The sequence below is a fragment of the Apus apus genome, chromosome 22 (genome assembly GCF_020740795.1).
Source record: "Apus apus isolate bApuApu2 chromosome 22, bApuApu2.pri.cur, whole genome shotgun sequence".
NCBI classification, from domain to species: Eukaryota; Metazoa; Chordata; class Aves; order Apodiformes; family Apodidae; genus Apus; species Apus apus.
In genome coordinates, this window is record NC_067303.1 from 4108913 (window position 1) to 4129349 (window position 20437).

The following is a 20437-nucleotide window of genomic DNA, read 5'->3' on the forward strand; positions in this document are numbered from 1 at the left end:
TCTCTTGTCTTCACTACTGCTGTCATGTCCTGTGCAGCCAAGAAGTGTGACTTAAGGTTCAGAGGAAAAATCTCCCTTTTTTTTTAATCTTTGCCCTGATAACACTGCACTTAATTTAGCAGCAGTGAGGCAGAACATTTGGATTTTGTCATCCATTTCCAAAACTATTGTTGGCTTCTTATTTCTTTGTTCCCCCCTTGCTCCTCATTTTAGATTTACAATTTATTGTTGGTGCCAAAAAGATAAGTTAAAGCCAACTTGATGATTAATTAACTAATATTTGCCTCTGCCCTAGGATGGGAAGCTTTTATCTAAGTAGCCTATTAATTATTATTTTATTTATTACTGCCTGGGCACATCTAAATGGTTTGGAGTGAGAGGACAAGGGGGAATGGATTAAAAATGGAGGAGGGGAGATTGAGGTGAGACATGAGGAGGGAATTCTGGAGCGTGAGGGTGGGGAGACCCTGGCCCAGGTTGCCCCGGGAAGCTGTGGCTGCCCCATCCCTGGCAGTGTTGAAGGGCAGGTTGGATGGGGCTTGGAGCAGCCTGGGCTGGTGGGAGGTGTCCCTGCCCATGCAGGGGGTTGGATCTGGATGATCTTGAAGGTCTCTTCCAACCCAACCCATTCCATGATTCTGTGATTTGAGTTCTGCCTGCCTGAGAAACTTGGGCAAGAATTGATAGTAGCAGGATGAAAGAAAGCCAGAGGGACCTTAAACTTGTTAGCAGAAGGTGTGTCTTCATGCTGGGATAATACTGGTCTCTATTTTGCAAGCCCCAAGCAGTGTCACGGTCTCGTTGTCAAAAGTGACTGGGAATGCACAGTTCTGAAGCTTTTTGACGTGCTCAGAAATGCAAAAATCACTAGAAAGCTTTCCTAGGCTATCTCAGCCTGATTTCCCAAGCTTAGAAGTTGTGGAAAAAGCAAAGCTGGGAGATTTCCAGCCTCCCAGACCTCGGCCTCAAGGGTGCCTGGTGTAGCTCTGCAGAAGTTACCAGGAGCTTCTGCACTGCCAGCAGTGGGACATGTCCCTGCTCACATGAGCTGGTAACAGGCTCCAGACATCTCACCTCAAGTTGGTGTCTTTCCAGCAGGAGTTTGGGAATTCAGGATGGAGGTCAGAGCTGCCCCTGACCGTGGGAATGGTTATTCAAAGTGCCATAACTGCACAGCATTAATGCAAGGCCATAGCTGTGAATAGGTTTAATTGAATAAAGGAAAAGAAAGGAGGAAAATTGGGTTGAACAATGATAATAAATGTATTGGTGGTGAGGCTGGTTACCTCATTCCCTTGAAATGATGATTAGACATTAAGGAATGAGGTAAGTGCATATTTTATGGCACTTCTGAGAATCTTGCCCACGGGCAGAAATTAATGCTGTGTAAGTGAGAGGTGTTACACATACCAGGTGAAATTCCCACCAGGAAGAAGTGGTAGGACACCACCTAAGATGCTTAAGACTCACAGGAGTAAAGGTGAGTGTACATAAAGGTGAATTGACCCAGCCAATCCATTTGTAAAGGGTTTCACCTTTGGAGATCTGAAATACTTCTCTTTGCCTTGAGATTCATCTCTCTCTGTGTCTCTACTGGTCTGTGTTCTAAAAGACACGTCTCATTGATGTCCCCAAGTGCTGTTTTAGATTAAATATTGAATGCACTTACTGTGTAACATGGGGAATAACACATCTGGGTGCAGATAGCGTGGTAATGGAACTCCTGATCTGGTGGACAACCTGTGTGCATGAATAATAAGCCCAGCAGCTTTGTTCTCCTGCTGCTGAATTCTGGTTCCAAAGGCCTTTTTGCTTTTACTAAGCCCTGTGCATGAAGATGTTGACACCTGTTAATCTGCTGGGTTCACTGGTGCCTAAATTAGAAGTGCACCAAGTTTTCAGAAGTCTTGTAACTTACCCTTGACTTCAGGGGGAATAGTCTGGTCCTGGATTGTGTGAATAATGGGCTATTTTTAGAGGGGGAGGGAGTCAGGGAGATTAGTGACAGAATCAGGAAGTGAAGGGAGGGAAGTCTACATTTTCTCCCTCCTGCACAGGGAGTTTTTACCCCCACCCCATTTTTTCCCCATGCTTAACAAGAGATGTTTGCCTTGAGCTTTCCCAAAGCAACGTGCAGAGCTTTCAAGGCTGGAATTGACAGGATGAAGGAAGAGAGGGCAGCAGCAGCAGCAGTCACGGGGACATCTTCTTCTTATCAACCATCTCAGGAGTCAGTGTGGTCACCTCAGATGTGGGACACTCCAGCTCAGTTGCCTCCCCTTCCTTTGGGGAATCTGAACCACATCCAGCTTGCAGGAATGTGTGCTCAACTCCAGCCTACATTAACACTGCTCCACTTTGTGTGACTAAATAAGCATTCACAGAGGTCTCAAGGTGGGTCTTCACCTTCCTACCTCCTCCAGTGATCGAACTCATGATTGGACTTGTGAATTGTTTTGTTTCAGTGAGTATTTATATTTAGGTTGTGGCTTGCAGGGCTGTCGGTGCATTTTCATTGCTGAGTATTTAAGGCAAAACACACACCTACTCCTTGAAGCAGGGATTGAAGCCTGGCCCCCTTGGCCAGGGCTCTGCTCCATCTTCCCATGCCCTGAGTCTTGCCATCTTTTTTTCCATAACTTTAGAGGGAAGCCCAGTGAGTCCTAGCACTAGAAAGCAGCTGCCAGCCAGTGACCTCCCAGGTTGGGATTGCCTAGGTGGGTTCCACAGTGTTCTCCTCTGATTCCTTGGTCTTTTCACCACTGGTGGTCTGCAGAAGTGGAGGATGCTGTGATCTCCATGGTCACTATTTTATACAGAGGCCTGAGAGGGACATGCAGGACAGTAAATTGTGTAATCCCAGACTGGTTTGGGTTGGAAAGGACCTTCAAGATCATCTAATTCCAACCCCTGCATGGGCAGGGACACCTCCCACCAGCCCAGGCTGCTCCAAGCCTCATCCAACCTGCCCTTCAACACTGCCAGGGATGGGGCAGCCACAGCTTCCCTGGGCAGCCTGGGCCAGGCTCTCACCACCCTCACACTCCAGAATTCCCTCCTCATGTCTCTCCTCAATCTCCCTCTTCCAGTTTTCATCCCTTCCCCCTTGTCCTCTCCCTCCCTGCCCTTGTCCCAAGCCCCTCCCCAGCTTTCCTGGAGCCCCTTCAGGCACTGGAAGGTGCTCTAAGGTCTCTCTGGAGCCTTCTCTTCTCCGGGCTGAACAACTCGAGTCTGATATTTTGAGAGTCACTTTCTTGAGCACCTCAGATTCCCAGATTTCTGTGTGAAGAATCTGAGTCATTTTGTGGAACGAGCCTGAGACCCTTGGGGCAGGTTTCTCACAGTGTGAATTTTACCTGCAGGAGTTGTAGCCCCTGTGAAGTTTCCCTGTGCCTCTTTGAAAGCCACTTTCCCTTGGAAGAGCAGTCTACTGGTGGCAGCCATTCCCTCTCTTACAGATCTAAAGGGAATTCCCAGTAGATGAAAACAGCTCCAGGGGCATTTGTGGAGCAGCTTCTTAATTTAGAGCAGTTGCTGGATGTTTTAAAGTTATGCCAGGGGACCAATGTCCAGCTCTAAATTTGGAGGGTATTAAGCTGTGCCCCTGGGCTCTGTGTCCTCATAGCTTAGCATCTAGGGGTCCTTCTCGTGGATTATTGAGCAGCTGGCAAAAAGCAGGGAGATTTTGTGGCTTGGAGCTGGTGGGGGTAACAAAAAGCCAATGTCATTTAAGGCTGAAGTCACCATGATGGTCTGGATGAGCCTGTTTCTCACCCAGTGCTCTCTGCTTATGCATGTTCAGATAACTGAGGAAAGAAATGAAAACCAAGTGAAGCCTCCACTGTACAACAGAGAGGAAATAGGAACAAGGTGTCCAAAAATGTTAGAACCATCTGGTTTAGGAATATGAATTAACTGTATCTTGCATTAATATAGCTGCTTTGTATTAAGTCCTTTCACCCATGAAATACTGCGACTGTGCTGCCTCTGTTTGAAGTGGAATGTTCTTAATTCTACACATGAAATGGGTCTCTAGGTCCATGCTCTTTCCTAGACATGTAGCCTTTTCCCCTAAGCCTGTGCTGTTTCCAGGAGATCTCTGTGCTTTCTCTAGGCATTGTTCTTTTGCTGAGGATCAGCTGAGCAGGCTTCTGAGCCTCATTATTATTAGTGGATTTCCAACACCAGGGAGAGCAGAGTTCTGCTCTGCAGCAGCAATCGAGGCACACAGTTACCAGCATGTTTGCAGCCTGTGAGAGAGGAGCCCTGTGGCTGCAATAACTAGACAACACTCACAGTTATTAGTACCTTAGTAGTATCAGAGAGGAGGTTTCATGATTGCAAGAGCTGTGGAAGCTCCCGATTGCTGGCCCATGTGCCATGGGAGTGAGGCAAGGCTCGTGATGTTTGTTATATTGCCCATCAGTCTGTGTCCTGACACTGCTCAGTCATGCGTGCTAGGAACAGCTTATCCATGGAGCTCAGGGAGTGGGGTGCCAAAATCCTCTTGTTGTCCATCAGCGAGGCTGCTGGAGGACCTCGCAAGGCTATAAAAGGAATGAAACTATATTAGTGTCTGTCCTTTTTCTTTCCAGCAAGCTGGGATATTCCCCCGTGGTTAAATTGCTGGGGCTTTGTAGGAGGTTAAGAACTTAACAAAGGGACTTTGTCACACAGGGTGGGCTTTCAGGAGAGGTTTCCCCAGAGAAGTTCTTCCTCTGAGGAACCTGTGTTCTGTGTGTCACGAGCCAAACACAGGACAGTGCTATCCAGTAGATCAAGGGACAGTGCTGTCATGTTTTCAGCAAGTAGTGTGTGGTTTGAGTTGTTTTAATCTCATTTTCTGGGTTGGTTTTCTCTCATAGGCCTGTGCTTGTGGCAGAAGGAATAGGCTGGGAGTGTGACACACGTGTGTCATGCTCCAGATTTCTGGTGAAATAGTCTCTCCTGGCTGTGGTGACGAGCTCTCTGAATGCAGTGGGTGATGCATGAAACTCAGTACCGGGCTTGTTTCACAGCGTCATCGATTGGTTTGGGTTGGAAGGGACCTTCAAGATCCTCTAGATCCAAATCCCCTGCATGGGCAGGGACACCTCCCATCAGACCAGCTTTGTCAGTGAGTTTTCCAGTTCAAACTGAGAGAAGCATTGAGAGGGTGAATTGGATTTAATGCAGGCTCAGGTATGGGTGTGGGACAGCAGATAGCTTCCCTGGTAAAGGATTCTCCTATTCAGCTGTCTTTTAAATGAAACCCACATGTCCTGAGTTCCAGCCTATGCCTGAACCACAAGACTAAAGGGAGGAGAGAGTGTATGTTTATTGGAGCCCCTTGTTATGTTGCTGGCAACATCTTGCTAGTTTCCATCCCTATTTTTTGTTCTCAGCACAATCCATTTGCTGTTGCCCTTTTCTTCCTCGCTCGGGCACTAATCAACACACTCCAAAACACAATGGATTCCTTTTTGTGGTGAATCCCCTACTCGATGCAAACATTTCTTTGGGATACATTTCAATGGGAAGACGAGGGGAAAGTATTCCTTGTTCCTAGTGAAAAATTGCACTGGCAGCCTGGGTTATTTTGTCGGACGTGTGGCTTTAAGTGACGCCTTTGCCATCTGTTCTGTCTGCTAATTATGAATGCAAAACAAACGTAGCCCACAATTGCTTCATTTAGAATAAGGGAGATGGCAGTGACCAAAATAGTTTTATTTTGGTGTCAGATGCTCTTTTTATTTCTCCTGTCTCTTCCTAATGTAAAGCAGGTCTGAAGCGCTTCTCCCCCTTCCAGTTTGCAGCCATCGACTTTGCTGTGACAAATGAGACCATTGTCTACATGTTCATCCTTTAGGCCTTTTTAAAGGACAATCCCACATGAGCAAGGAGAGGGACGTTTCTTGAGCTCCCAGGGCTGGTTTCAGATTTCACTTTTTAACTTCAGTTTTGCTGGTCTTAGATCCTGAAGTATCTCAAAGGTTGACAGCAGGATATCTCCAGAAAGTTGGACAGTGGTGTGTGAACTGCTTCCTCAGTCTGTTTCTTAGAATCATGGAATGGTTTGAGTTGGAAGGGACATTCAAGATCATCTAGATCCAACCCCCTGCATGGGCAGGGACACCTCCCACCAGCCCAGGTTGCTCCAAGCCCCATCCAACCTGCCCTTCAACACTGCCAGGGATGGGGCAGCCACAGCTTCCCTGGGCAACCTGGGCCAGGCTCTCACCACCCTCACACTCCAGAATTCCCTCCTCATGTCTCACCTCAATCTCCCTCTTCCAGTTTTCATCCCTTCCCCCTTGTCCTCTCCCTCCCTGCCCTTGTCCCAAGCCCCTCCCCAGCTTTCCTGGAGCCCCTTCAGGCACTGGAAGGTGCTCTCAGGTCTCCCTGGAGCCTTCTCTTCTCCAGGCTGAACACCCCAACTCTCCCAGCCTGTCTCCAGAGCAGAGCTGCTCCAGCCCCTGGATCATCTTTGTGCCTCCTCTGGACTTTCTCCAGGAGCTCCATGTCCTTCTTGGGGGCTCCAAGACTGGACACAGTAGTGCAGGTGGGGTCTGACAAGAGCAGAGTAAAGGAGGACAATCCCCTCCCTGGCCCTGCTGGTCACTCTGCTGGTGACACAGCCCAGGACACGGGTGGTCTCTGGGCTCCAGCGCACGGTGCCAGCTCGTGTTGAGCTTCTCATCCACCATCACCTCCAAGTCCTTCTCTGCCAGTTGGTTTTCGATCCGTTTTCCACCCAGCCTGTATTTGTGCTTGGGATTGCCCTGACCTGGGTGCAGGACCTTGCACTCTCATCCCTGGTTCCTCTCACCAGAAGTGTTCCTAGTGAAACGTAGCATGGTGCTAATGAGGGTTACATCCTCCTGGTGCTGTGTCCAGCACCTGAAGAGGTGAATTTTCTTGCCTTTAGATTTTGGGCCCAAAAGGCTTTTCTCCTGAAGGTAGGTGATCCATCTCCTTTGGCGAGGGTGCAGAGTCTGGGTTATAAGGAGCCCTCTCCGTTTACTAATTAGAGACTGCCTGCTCCTGAGCATTTCCTAACTTGCTGCTGTCTTGCTTCAAGGCAGGGCTGTGGCAAATCATTGAGGTAACACTAGCAGAGCAGCCACGGATTGAGGTGACCTAGATTGAGAAAATGGAAATGAGATAAAATGCTCACTACACTCTGTCCTAAGGGGACCTGCAGCCAAAAAGCTGAAGGGGTGGAACCTTTTCTCTTGAAGTCATTTGAAGCTGAAAGAGGCAGGTTTTTTTGTCCCTGTTAGGTGGCTCTCGAATTGCTAAGTTGTGACCCCATTTATTTCACTTGGCCTTTCTCTAGACTCAGACCAAGTGGCCATGAAGGTTCCCACCAAGCCCCCAAGAAGGCTGTCTGCTTTCAGATACAGATCTGCTTCTCTCCAACCCTCCTTGCTTTGGTGCTGAGCATGTAGACACATGTCTCTTACCCCTCCTCCTTCCCTCCCCAGCCATCACTCTTGCTATGATCATCAACATGTTTCACTTTATTTTCTGGCTGGTTGCTTGTTGTAGGGAAATGGGGTTACAGTATTTTTATATCTACTGAAAAGCAATGGTTTGGACAGTAGAAGACCTCCCTTCTTCCTCCCTACAGGTGTTCTCCAAGAAACCTTCTTGTTTTGTGCTTAAATATTCTCTCTCCAGGTTAATTCAAAATTCTCTTCACTACTTTACAGTTTTCCTAAAGTTCTGATTAATTTTTTTTCCCCTTTGAGGGTGTACAAGGCAAGAACGGGGAGGGATGATCTCTCAGTAAGAGACTGTGTCTGGAAAAAAATCTCTTTCACCGTTTTCAGCTCCCAGCAAACTGTTCTAGCCTGGCTGAGACAGAAAGATCTGGAGTGCTACATCACATCCGGGGTGTGAAATGTCCAAATCAGGAATTATAAACTGTGTGGGACTGTTTTCCAACAGACAGGTCCCAAAACTCTTGTCTTGGAACACTGGGCAGTCAGATCAGGATCCTGTCCTAGGCTGGAGGCCACCTCTGCTGCAAAACAGTTATGGAAAATTCTTCAGGATCTTACAGCAGGAGAGTTAAAGATTTTGTTGGTGTCCTAGGCCTGAAGGATGATCTTGTGGTTTAAGCTCTTGGACTGGAACCAAGAGATGTGAGAGGAATTCCAGGCTCTGTTGTGCATTTCCTCTGTCAGCTTCTGGAAATCACTCCTTCCCACCCTGCTTTCATTCTCTGCCTCAAAAACCTCTTACTCTGCTCTCACCATTTCAGTAGCAAACTTGCAATACTGAAAGCTCCTGATCGATGATGCAGGTGATTTTCTGAAAGTTAAAATAGTTCTCTAGCCCCATGCACCTCCAGGGGGGAAAATGGTTTAAAAATTGAAAGTGAAGGGCACAAAAGCTCTGACAAGTTTGAAGGACACAATGGTTAATGCTATTTACTCAGCCTGGTGACAGTGAGAAACATCTCAGAGTGGTTGAGGTTTGCAAGACATGGAAATGAAGGTGGGATATGTTTTTCTCTGGATTCAGATAGAAACCCAAGGAATGAATGTCCATGAGCAGCACCAGAAGGCTGGCCAGGAAGAATCCATTTTGTGTGTCTATGTAGCTGTGTTTTAATAAGTTTAAAGTGCAGCAGTTCTTGGAATCCACTTATTTGGAGAAGGACTTTGCAAATGCCAGTCACAGTCTGATGGAGAAGACTGGGATGAAGGTTTGTCTTCCTGGCATTTGATATGGACACTTGCCAGCTTCATGTTAGGAGAAAAGGGAAGAGGGAAAGAGTTGCTGGAGACTTTGTTAGGACTTCCTTCACCATCTATTTCATACTGAATTAATTTGTACCTACTTGGAGGTTTGTGTGTCTGGAATAGTATAGAATCCTGTTTTGGGTGTAGTGTTTCTTGTTTGGAAGGTCTGGAGTGATATAAACATGACAGCAACGTTCTTTGCTTGGAGCTCTGGGAATCGGTGGCCAGAGGAATGAACCTCCCATGGAATGAAGCAGAAGGAATGTGTAGGTGTGTGCACATGTTCTCCCCAGGGCACACGTGGCAGGCAGTGGCAGCTCCAGGGAAGGCTGGGTGAGCACCTGCCCTGGGCTCAGCACCCTGCACACCTCCTGCTGTTAGCCAGGCTGCCCTGAATCCCAGGGAAGGGGGGTGTCCAAAGGGTTCACACACCTCCCCACCCTCCCAGGCTTCCTCAGAAGGTGTTCCCTGGACAAGACGTGGCACTTTGGTACTGAAAACAAAATGGCAAATCCTCTTTGTTACAGCTTTGACTTCAAGGTGAAAGAAGGTAGATTTTTTTTTTTTTCCCCTCTTCAGGATTTTGAGGATGGGGATATAGAGAAGACACCATTTCTTGCTAGAAAGCCTCAACAGGTGTGAAAAATGTCACCCAAACCATTCATAACGTGTGACTGTTCACTACTTTGTGCACTTTACCCACTCTTGGGCAGTTTAGCAGCTTTTACTCCAAGGACAAAATCAAGTCCAACACAGTCTGAGGTCAAACTGGGGCTGTTCCTTTGCCAGGAGGTGCAATTCTGCATGTCTGGCTGCTGGTTGCAGGATACATCTGGTTGTTCCCTCTGAAGTGCAGTTTTAGCCACTGCTCCTGTGTGTGTCTGTCTCGTGGGTTAGACTCAGAGGTTGAGACTTTTAGTGTCTTGCTGCTTGACCTGTGTTGTGGTGGCATCCCACTCCTGGTGCCTCCCAGAACCTGATGATGTCCCCAGCCCACTGAGAAACAAGAAGGGGGTTGTTTTTTTTTTCCTGCTAGAGGAAGAGATTAGAGCAGATCTCACTGACTTGCCTGTCACTTGAGGACAGTGGTGATGAGGCAATAAAAATTCCCCATAGGCATTAGAAGCAGCAAGGTAGAAGATCAGGTACAGAAACAGCAAAATGGAAGTGGCCTCCTAAATTTAATGACCTGCCTTGCATTAAGATCACATTATATGAACCCTTAAGTGGTCCAAAACTACTACTCTGTCAGGTCTGTTGAAATGGTGACTCCGTGTAGCTCATTAAATAAGACATACTGTCTCTGCCTTCAAATCCAACCATGAAACAGTTTGATAGATCCCCATCTCTTACTCCTTGGGAGAAACACAGCTCTCTGTGACTGTGGTGTTCCCACTGAAAGCAAGCAGTCTTTGTACAGATTTCTCTAGATGGCTGTGCCTGGGCTACAAGCTGGACACACGTGGAGTATTCTTCTTCTCTGCTGGGGATTTAGCCTAGTCTTTGGATGCTTCCAAACAGTTCCTTTCTCTAGGTGACTTTAAAGCCTGACCTGTAAAAGGATTGCTTTTCCTTTCATTGAGGATGCACAAGCTTGGACCAAATGGTAGGTATTATCCCCAAACATTTGCTCAAGGGGAAGTACCTCTCAGACCCCCTGCAGGGATTTTATCTCCTTATCATTACACAGTTCAAACAGACAGATCATGACACGTATAATGATGATAGAATGTAAGTGTGACTGCAAAGAGTAACATTTAAAAATAATCATATAGCTCTAACTAGGTCTTATAAAAGGAAGTCTTAAATAGCTAGAGAGAAACAGATGCTTTGGGGGACTTGTGGATAAAAATAGTGGCTTCCAATTTGCAACCAAAACAAAAATGTAGCCCCACTTAGTCAACCTCAACACTAGAAATTCCTTTGAAAACCTTAGGGCCCGGAGCTAGGAAAGGATGTAAAGTACTTGGTGCTGCACCTGCAGTGCTTTTAGCTTATTTTTGCCTCTTTGACCTTGCTTTACTGCTCCTTGATTTTCTCTCCATATCAGTGCCATTCCAGTACCCTGTCTTACTGGGCCTGCTGGTTTCTCTAATAGCTGTCAAGTGGTCTGAGACCTATGGATTCTGTTTTCCTTGGAAAAATGCTCAAGTTGTGGCCAGGCTGTGACTGCTCTGGGGGCAGAATGGATTTTGACAGAAGCAGGGCAGGGATCTGAATGGGATCTTTGCCCAGGATTGAGCTGATTCCTTCAGGCAGGGCTGCTTGGGGCTGGGTCATCTACCTGAGGGACGAGGGACTGAACCAGCATCAGCAGAGCTGGATTTATCTGCTTTTCAAGAGGAGACTTTCAAAGGCCAACTCTAGATGGCTCGCTAAAGGCCAATGCAAATACCCTCTTCCCAGCTCAACTGGAGGTCTAAATGTCTGCAGCTCTCCCTCCCCTGGAGCTCACCAAGGGGAAAGAAGTGTGTGAGCAGTCCCTAATCAGTGTCTGGTCAGGTCTACACCATCCCCCTTTGCTGGTTTTAAGTTAAAATGACTGATTTTTCATTGGCACTTATGAGAAGCTGTGGCATCATCCCTTCTCCTGGCTCTGCTGTAGACCTCCTTCAGAAGCAGTTTAGGTGCAATAACCTCCTTCCATCTGCAGGCAGGTGCTTTGGCTTTGCCTTGTTGGTCTTGGGGCGTCTTATCTCCTCAGAGGGACTGAGCAAGCTGGGGAAAGGCAAATGTTTCTTCTTTGCATTTTCATTTAACTTGGAAAAATGCTAGTGTGTAAGAAATCATATTTTGATGATGATTCCCACCTGTTCCTTACCTGCCAAGGCAAAAGCCAAACCTTTCATTTGAATGAATAGTTTTAACTTGTTCATTTGGTATTTTTGTTTCAGGTGGTTCTTCCCAAACAAAGATGAGCAGTCAGGTGAGTCAAATGTTTCACTTTCCAGTTGGTTTATGGAGAGGGGATGAGAAAAGACAAGGGGAGGCACTGCTGAACACCTCTGAATTTCAGGGAGAGAGGTTGAGGGTGGCTTTGTAGCCACCTGAGCACTAACCCACTGAGGGGCATTTTTAAAATACGTATTTAATTCTCTGACTCCCATGTAGTGCCACAGATGGACTTGCTTTGCAGCCCCAGTGTAGTGATTAGAACTTTCTGATGTTCTCTGTTGGCAGTGCCCTCACATTGCCATTTGGAGCTGGAAGGAAAGCACCTTGCCACAACTGGCCCCACTGGGTGCTGTGATAATGATCTTAGGAATTAGACCGTCATTAGGTTAAGTGGAAGATACCAGTGGAGTTGTTCTTGATGGCCAAGCTCTCCTTTCTCCACATGATGCTCCGAGTCCTACTAGGCTTTTCCTTTCATATTTCCATTTTGTCCCTCCTTTGTGCCTTGTCAAGAGCATTAGTCACAGTTACCCATTTGCATCTTACGTTGCAGCTGAGACAAAGCCCAGGGGACGTGTGGCTGCTCAGCACCCTCACCCCAGCCATGGCATGGGCTTCAGTTATAGAATCCCAGACTGGTTTGGGTTGGAAGAGACCTTAAAGATCATCTAGATCCAACTCCCTGCATGGGCAGGGACACCTCCCACCAGCCCAGGTTGCTCCAAGCCCCATCCAACCTGCCCTTCAACACTGCCAGGGATGGGGCAGCCACAGCTTCCCTGGGCAACCTGGGCCAGTTGCCTTCAAGTCCTTCACATGAACAGCAAGTCCTGGAGCAGGGAATGAGGGTTTGGTACCACCTGTCCAAGGCATGATGATGCTTCTCCTAGATGGGGTGGCACTGTGGTGTGACATGAACTGTGATGAAATAAAGGCAGGAACCCCTCTCAGCTCTGGCACGGAGACCCTCTGGGGCTGAGCAAATGGGTTCACTTCTCCTGTGGTTTTGCTGGCTTGGGTATAAACTGAAGGTGATGCTCTTGAGGGCAGCTTGGATTTCCCTTCTGGAATTTGCTGCTGCCAGCACAAGCCCTCAGTCAGAGCTAGTCCTGGAGGATCACCCCACTGCCATGAAATTGGCTTTTCCTCTGTGCTGCTGGTGAATTTATAGCTTACTGGATTCCTCATGTGAGGATTGAAGTCCTTGTGAAATGCAGTGCACAAAAACTAGCCCAAGGCAAGGGTTGAATGTTGCACTGAGCTGTCCCTCAGTGGGAGAGGGTTTGAGGCTGTGAGAGATGGAAGGAGGGATTGCAGAAAGAGGTGTGTTTCCTGCACCCAGATAACAAGGAGCAGAAAAAAGAACAGCCCAGAGTTTAATTTTGCCCCAGGTGCGTTGTCAGTCACTGTGCACCTTCCACAAACAGGTCAGGCTTTGATTTAATCCCCTTCCTAAAAGCAGAAGGTGAAAACATTGCCTCTAAATACATGGTTTGGGAACAGGCACCTCGGGGACTGAGGAAAAAAAAAATCCAACAGTTGTTTAATATGTATATATGACCCCACTGTGCTGAGAGAATGAGCTGGGCTGAGGCCCCGAACGTCTGGTGGCAGCGAGTGGGTCCCACATTGTTGGAGCTGGCAGGGATTCAGACATCTGCCAGGGGCCAGGAATTGGCTGGGAGTACTGGGAGAGCTGGGAGAGGAGCAGGAGAGAGACACCCAGCCAGGGAGCTGCAGGAAAGCTCAGCCAGGCTGCAGCTCTCTCTCCTGCCTAGCTAACACTTCCTCTTTAAAATTCTCTTCCTAAGCTCGGCTCCTACATTTTATATTCAGCACGAAGGTTGCCGCCCCCCCAAACCCCCCCTACCCAACCCCTCCCCACCCACCACCACCACCCTCTCTCCCTTTAAACTTGTTAAGTTGGGAAGATGATCTATACACACAGTTTGCTTTGCCAGGCAGCCCGTTTAAGGCCAAGATTAATGCAGAGCATTGGTGCAATCGTGCCGCAGTGCTGCGTGATCAGAATACGAGATGGAATATGGGGGGAAAGGCCAGAAATGTGCCTGGATTCTGAGTTTACACGAGTCGCCTTAGCAACTTGTCTGATTTTATTTATTTTTATTAGTGGGGGGGGGGGGAAGGTGTCTGTGTATATGTGTGTAAATGTGTGTGTGTGCACGCGGGAGCGTTGTCCCAAATCACCAGTGAATTCAACATTCCCCGAGTTTTTTAAACAGCTTAGCTTGATAGTTTTGTTGTGGTGGGTTGTGGTTGGTTGTGGGTTTTTTTTTTTCCTTTGGTTAAATTACTGGCTTTTTTTTTTCTCCTCCCCCCCCCCCCCGAGGGAGGACAGTACAGGGGGAGACTCCAGAAGGGGTGGCAGTGGGGCTGGGGGTACCACGGTACTTTTCACTGTGACTTCTGGAGAGTTGGTTTCTTTCCAGTTGTTCACATCTCAGCATGTGGAATTATTGTGCTTTCTCCCACTTTGCCACAGAGTTGGCAGTAGACTGACATTGTTAGTCACTTGAATTGTATTTGGACCCAGGCTGGTATTTTTTTTTTTTTAATTATTATTTTATGTATGATTTTTTTTCCCCCACGTATTTATTGATTTCAAAACAATTTCTTTTACTTTATAGCCTGTAAAATGGAGGAAAGCAAAAAAAAGAGGGTGAGAGGATTGTGGCAAGACTGTCCCCTGAACCATCCCATTATTCCCCTCCCCATCCATTTTTTTTTTGGTTGCCTACTGAAGAACCCCCCTCCCTCTAGGAGGGAGTGGCCTTTAAGTGATCAAGGTATGTTGGATTTGTTGGGGTTTGGGTTTGTTTTGGTGGTTTTTTTCCACTTTGTGTGATGTTTTATTAATAGCATGGGGCAAGAGAGAGGATATAGGGTGGGGAGAGTAGGGGAGGAGGTGATGGCGGGTGGAGAAAGAAGAAAGAGTCACCCTTGAAATAACTCAAGAGGAAATAGTTGCTGCCTCACTTGAGTTGCTTTCCAAACCTTGCTGTGCACTTTTACTTTTTCTTCTACTTCTCTTTTTGATTTTTTTTTCAAGCTTTCCAGGGGGAGGGGGTAGGGAAGGAAGAAAAAGAAGAAAAAAAAAAAAAGAAACTGAGCCAAAAAAATGTTGAAGGCTTGATCTTGGCTTCTATACAAACAGATGTTGCCTGTCATTCCGTTGTTAAGCAGGCAGCAGATTGGAGCAAGCAGCAGCAGTTTAGGGGGAACTGCAGCAGAACTGGAAAGTGGGAGATATATAGACATATCAATATCTTTTTTGTTTGTTTTTATTCTACACATAAATACTTTTTCCCCCTGGAATTATCTCTAATTACCAAGTGTCTGGGTTTTTTTAATTATTATTTTTTTAAGTGGGCAAACCAAACCAAACTGGAAAAGCACTAGGAACTTTCACCCCGTTTTTCCCAAAGCAGCTATCTTTTGGGTTGTTTTTTTATATATATATATATATGTATATTTTTGAGAGCTTTTCAGTTTGCTTTTTTTTTTTGCTGTTGTCCTTTTCCACGTAGGTGAACACGTGTAGGGAAGGGGGTCCTGTTGGAAAATGCTTAAGGCGTTCTCGGTAAGTGAACGTTTGCAATGCAGTAGGTCAGGGATTCTGTTGTTTTTTCTTGCTCCTAACCCTGTTTCTGTTGGGTTTGCCCCGGAGTTCTTGCTCTACGTGGAATTGTGAAGGTTGAAGGCCTTTCTGTCTCCTTTCCAAGTCTTAGCAACGTTGTGAGGACAAGAATCACGTTGTTTATCCAGCAGAAGTTCTAAGGAAGCACCGCTACCCTCGGTGTCGTGGCTCTTTTGTGCTCTGCATGTGCTTGGGGGTTTAATTCCCCCCTTCTTTTTCTGCTCTTGGTTTTTACTCCCCGACTTCATGTTTTTTATCTCCCACTTGGTTTTTCAATTTCTGCCTTCTGATTTAACCACAGTGTGCTGGGGAGGAGAGAGAAGATAACCAAACACGGGGAGTTCTGAGCCGAAAGAGTTAAAAGTTTCTTGGCACCAGAGCAGCAGTTTAGCAACAGATCAATTCATTTAAATGAAAGAAATCACAGACCAAGCCATCTGATTTTGAAATTTCACATCTTATGCTTCCACTTTAGAACAAAGCTCCTGTTTTTCTTCCCCCCTTATTAATCCACGCTGCTTTTGTGTGGGACTGTTGGTTTTCATAGAAGCTCTGAGTTGTCTGTAGCCTCTTTTTTTTCCTCCTAAAATACGAAGTCTGGGGGTGGATTCATCTGTGAGTTGCAGTTAGTTCTGCTGTAAAGTCAGCCGTAAACCTCTGCACGTAGAACAGCTGGTGTCAGAGCTGTTTTCACCCTGGGTTATTGTATGTTGGAAACAGCTTCCATTTTCTGGCTCACAGGCTGTATAAACAGTCACCTGTGGACTGTGAAAAAGAGTTTTCTCCAGCCGTTCCCAGCACCCTGGGAGCATTCCCTGGGTGGGTGGGTCTGGCTGCACGGCTCTGTCGGGCAGCCCTGGCTGGGAGGGCATTTTCTTTGCACAGATATGAAGTATCTACCCCTCCAAGGTCTGTATCAGGATGGAGTTGGTCAGATGATGTGTCTGGTGGAGGAGCTGTATCCTCCTGTACTTGGTTCTATATATTGAGCATAAGCCACTTTTCATAGCTAGTTGAAGTCTGGGAAGGATCACAAACAACTTTTTGTTCCTTTAAATGCATTTAAGCCTTGGTACCAGTCCCAATAGTTTTGTTGCTACATCAAATCAAATCAATCAGCTCCTATACAGAGATTTATTTTTTTTTCAAATAAATCTGTTCTCACCTTCCTTTTACACAGTCTCTTAAAAAGAAATAATTACATCAGTCCGTTACGATAAATGAATGTGTTTGGTGGGGGAGTTTGCAGCCCCCACTGAATTTTGGTGGCAGCTTTGGCATCATGATGCCTTCAGGGTGGCATTGCATCAAAAAAAGGGCCGTGGTGCTGGGGCATGGGTGCCCTCCTGTCAGAGGGACAGGAACAGCAGCAGAGGGTGGGGGGGGAATCCTTTTGTCAGGCTGCTCCCCAGCCTCTGCTTCCCTGGAAGGAAACGTGCAGTGGGGAAGAATGATTTGAAGCTGCAGAGAGTAGATTTAAAAAAATAATAAGATAGGTAGTGGGGGGTGGAGAAGTATCAACCTGAATGTAACTAGGGCTGATTGTAGGTCTGGAGGTTTTTATTATTTCCTTCTCTGACACCAGATCCCAACCGTGTTGGAGGGAAACGCCAGGATCGGGAGCGCGCGGCCGTGTGTGTCCCCAATATATTAGGAATATTTCTGTGGGTGTCGTTGTGGTTACATCACAGAGCTCTCCTTCCTCATCTCCATTCTTGTGCAAAATTCAAATAATTCCTCCCCCCCCCCCCCACCCCCCTCCCTGATAGCAGCTGTGCATGGGTTTTTAAGTCGGTCTTTAACGTTGCGAAAGGAACAATAAAATGAAAGGCAAAACCGGCATCTTAAAACTTGGCAAGTGAAAGCAGCTTGGACTGGCAGCCAAGAATCCTGCTGTGGTGCAAAAAGAATAGCATCCACGAAGCCACCAGAATCCAGGGTTTCTCTTCTTTTTAACAATCGCATCGGCAGAGAGAAATAATTATTCCTTGTATCAGTGTTAAAAGAGTCAAAAAGCTTAAAAATGCTTGGTTGGTGAAGCTTCTCAAAAAGCAGGTAACGATCCTCCTCTTTGATTCTGTTTTATCAAACTTGAATTGGGTGAGGCTCTCGAGATGATAACTAATCAGTTTAAGAAGTTGGCTGGTGTTACTAACTAGCAGCAACCTCCACGTTGCTTTATTTCTCTTTATGGCTTTGGTGGTTAACGGGGTTGGAGAACTTCTGAAATGTTTGTGTTGCAAGAAATGTTTTCTTTCCCCGGGTTTAACTCGTCGTGGGGGGGAGGGCAGGGGGGTGGGCAGGAGTGGCTTGATCCAAGGTGTAAAAAGGGTCTTGGAAAAAAAAGAAATAAATTTTAAAAAAATTAAAAATTGAGCGATGGGGAGCGGGGGGAGTAATTTCTCTCTTAGGACCTTGTCTGTTCCTTTTGCTTCTAAAGCTGTAGCCTCTGGAGATGGAAAGGGAGAATCCATTGCTTGAAGAGATGCCATGAAAATACCCAGAAATATTTTTGTCTTCCAGAATATGTTCCTTGAAGAGTTTTGGGCCTAACAATATGGCAGCGCCCGTCTGAGAAGAAATCTTGTAAAATGCTGCTCCTGAGGTAATTTGGTTTCTCATCCATTCTCCAGTCTGTATCTTCCTTTTCCTTAGGATTTGTTCAAATGATTTGAAATATAAAAAATCTATGGGTACAGCTCTTTATACCTAAGACAGAGCATGAGTGTGTGTGTGTCTATGTAAGTATGTATGTATATACATTTATGGGCCTAAATAGGTTTGGGTTAAAACTGGGGGGAAGGAGAGGGGAGGAAAGAATGGGAATGTTTCTTATTTGTCTTATTTTTGTGGCAGAAGTATGAAATGGCTGCAAACAGCTTTTTACTCAGGCACACAATGCATTCCATACTGATCGATTTTCCTGGACAGGGCATTTATGCTTTGTGGTTTGTGAGAAAATACCACCCACACACCAAACCCCATGTTCTGTCTTTAGAGACCTTATTTCTACATGTTTCCTTTTATATTCCTCTGGCTGTAAATCTAGAAAATGCCACTTTTATATTGGGTTAATACGAACACAAGTGTGTTAGTGTTTTTTGGCTGCCCCAGGTTCTCGTACCAAAGCCTTGTTGATCCTGTGGTCACTGACTTAATATAAAGCTGATAGTGAAGCAAAGGATCCTTAGGACAAGGTTATCAAATCTCTCCTATAAATAATATGATCCTTTATGTACAGATTGAAACGTTGGGATCTTAGCATTCTGGACAAATACAGTGTGAAGGTGATTGGTTTGTTTGCCTGTCGTGGATTTTCTGCCACTGTTTGTTTGTTCATCAGGTTTTCAAAAGGTGCAATAGCTCTATGATTAATCAGTGTAGGGAAATGCTTCAAACCCCAGGTTGTGCATAATCTATGGCTCTCATTCAGTCAATATATTTGATAGAGATGAAATTAATCAGTAAAAGCAGTGCCTATTTAATAATAATAATAATAACAATAACAATAACAATAACAATAACAATAATAATAATAATATTCAAAAAACCAAAACCATGTTCATTTGGTGCTGCCTTTCGAAGCTCAATGTCTCAAAAATTGTCCATGTTTAGCAAAATATGTGGAAAGGAGTAGGTTGGTTCCTGGCTACTTGTAATTTACAGCACACAGGTGCCACTAAATGCAGTCTCTGTGCCACTGAGCTGCCTTTCTCAGGAATGCAGAAAGGGTTGATCAGATTTATAGTGGGGACCTGCTGGAGTGATTTATTTGGCATATATAGGTGCTTTTCTGGAAACAGCTATTGCTGCTTTCCCTCTTTCTTTTTTTTTGACCAGCTGAAGCTGTGGTGATGGAGCCTAAACACTTGTTCTTTCCTTTTGTTTTGTAAAAGCCAATCAGGTAGCCGGGGAGCTGGAGGTGGTTGGGCAGAGATGCAGCAGAGATCAGCCCTCCTTTAGGCAACTAAATAAAGGGAGTCTTTTCTGTGTGGGTCACCACCCAACAGCTGCCCTCACCAGGCATGTGATGGGCTCTTAGCAGGTCTGGCTCAGTTGTGTTCCTGAAAAGAGCTGCAATCATTCAATAATAAAGAGCAGTTGCTGAAGTGCTTTGGGTGCTTGCAACCTCCATTCAGAGCAGTCAGGAGTGAGGACACATGTCCTGTGCCACAAGGAGGTATGTACAGGCCACCCCAATGGGACCTCTTGGTTTCCTTCAAGGATTTGAATGATCCCAGCGGTTCGAAAATGACATTGTGAGCTGTTTGAGGGGGGGTGAAAGGGTTATGAACTAGGAAAAGGTGGTAAAAATGTAACCCCCACATAGTGTGTGTGTGGTACCTCAGTGAGATCGTTGCTTTTTCCTGTCTCGTATGAAAAGTGTTTCTCTGTCAGCAGGGGTGCAAGTGAGCTTACCTCCAAATGCATACGTTCATGTCAAGACTGCTAGGGTCAAACGAAATCTAGAGAAAATGCTCTGTCTTAGGCAGTGTTGCTTTGTAGCATGGGAGTGACATGGAAGAGTGTGACAGAAAAATCCCTTGTCCCTGCAGGAAACCCTGGGCCACGCAGCAGCAACGTCCCCCACTCCCCGTCCTTGTGCCTATGAGAAGGGTCAGAAGCAAACGTGCTTCTTTTAATCTTAGGTTGCCTGAAAGAAGCGAGCTTTGTAGTGGGAAGCCTTGGGTTATTTTTGGTAGGGTAACATTTGCTGTATTCCTTTGGCAGTTGGGTTCCAAAGCAGTGCACAATACGTGTGTTTGTGCCTGATGTGACTCTGTTCTGTCTGCAGGACCCACGTGCTCCCTGACCCGCTGCCTTGACCGCCGAGCAGTCCTTGCGGGGCTGGAACCTTCTCACTTCTGCCTGCTCCTAAAGTGCATTTAGGATCCAACAGGAAAGTTTATCCTGATTTTTGATGGTTTATTTTTTTCAAAGATGCTCAACCCCCGCAGCTATTCAGGGTATGAATGTTGGGTGCTGAGAACTTGGGGGGGGGGGTGGGAAAAAAGCTGGACTCTTTTAAGGTAGGTATCAGAGTATAAGCCTAGGAATCTAAATTTAGAGGATCAATTTAGATAACCTTTGGACAGATGGTGAAAGTTTAACCATCTCTGTTGCTGGATGGAACAGGAGTTTGTTGTAACCC